This window comes from Branchiostoma belcheri, unplaced genomic scaffold (assembly GCF_001625305.1).
Source record: "Branchiostoma belcheri isolate BF01 breed outbred unplaced genomic scaffold, Haploidv18h27 scaffold29, whole genome shotgun sequence".
In the NCBI taxonomy this organism is placed as follows: domain Eukaryota; kingdom Metazoa; phylum Chordata; class Leptocardii; order Amphioxiformes; family Branchiostomatidae; genus Branchiostoma; species Branchiostoma belcheri.
The window spans coordinates 475590-477342 of NW_017803898.1; positions in this window are offsets into that span (position 1 = coordinate 475590).

The window sequence follows — 1753 nt, forward strand, 5'->3', positions numbered from 1 at the left end:
CGTAAATATATTTTTGATGAGGAAATTTGTCTGACATTGACAGTCATTTCTTATCACGATTCTGTCATAATTCTATACTTATACATTTCACAAACAAGCTACATGAAGCGTGTATTTTTTGGGTACCGCCCATAAATAGCTAGAACTAGCCTGCGATACAAAACAAGCAACCATTTTCCGTCAAGACTCAAGGACACTGCATTTTGCCTAACATATTTGCCACCTTTGTATGTGCGTCCTAATTATAATCTCCAAGCGGATCCCTATCGATATCGGTGGCAAAAAGACAGTATCAAATTGGCCAGGCAGTATCCATTAGCCAGAGAAGGTTGCCGGCCACGTGGGGGTAGCGACAAAAAAAGGGCCATATATAAAAAAAATGACGATCATTCCCCCACAACCTTTGGAGAGTATCCTAATTACTCACTGTCCATTAAATCACAGGGTAGATAATTACAAGTACCATCGCCCCTGCCGTCTGCCTGACACCTTTCTGCCAATTAAAATCATTACGCTCCAATTTTCAGACAATGTCCACATGATTAAACATTGTGTCATTTGTGAGAAACTGCCAATAACACGTTATTTATTCTCACTCATCTCACATCACTAGTATATTACATTATTCTATCTTTTTTATCAAAATTAACATAAACGTCACATTTATACATCTGTTAGTGTGCTCTCCATTTCTACATATGGTAGAGGATCACTGGCTAGCCTCTACCAGGCTTCGGGAAGGGTACGTAGATATTAGCCAAATAGACAGATGATATCCCAGGATGGGGAGTTTCTGTATCTGTATAGCCAGTATAACCACCAGCTTCGTAGGCACGCAGCGCGGCGGTAGCTGGCTATATTCACCGAACGACTTGGTGTAAATTTGTCCGCACTAAGCCAAATAGTACCGTTTGCCGCTCCTGAACTGTTCTCGTAGAGCGCAGACCATCTAATGACATCTCTACTTGCAGGCTCATTTTTCTTAGCTACAATTAGAAAGTTGCCACCACTTTCTATCAATACCTGGTGTCCCACTCAAATATGCTATAGTAGCGTTTTCTGAATGTGCAGGTAATGTGTACGTAGTCCCCAACTGGAGGGGCAAATATTTGTGTCCGACCGCAATACAAAACCACAGGTGTGCGAATGTGTCTGTTTGTGGTTAGACTGGCGCCGTACGTACGTGTAGGACTCTAAAGAATGGTTCTACTTTTAAACTAGGCAAAGAGTCTGGAGTTTGGAAGAGATGGTGTGATCGTTGTGACAAAATATTAGCCGCTACCAGGCTTCGGAAGCGGCTGGAAAGAGTAGAAATTAAAAAAATGGCCAAATAGAAAGATGACATGCCAGGGGAGTCCGCTAAAGGAGTACTTTTATTTGCCGCCTCCCACACCTCAACTCATAAAAGACACAGCTGACCACTTTAACAATATTGTGTTGAAGAGGATAACCCCTAACATATGACATGAGAAGATCGGAATTTTACTGGAAAAGTCTGTCATTGTAGCCAAAACATGGCTTTTAAAACTAATGATGCTGTTACTCCACGCATAATGACTGTCTTTACAACTGCTGATGGCGGTACACTGTAAGATATAGCGTTAATTAATCTCCAAGCAGATCCTAGGGTGGCAAAAAGACAGTATTCATTGACTAGGCAGTATCCATTTTGGCTAATGGATAATGTCTTTTGCTTGGAGATTATGCTAAGGAGACTACCCAGCCCGGCGATACGCTGTACAATAATCACATG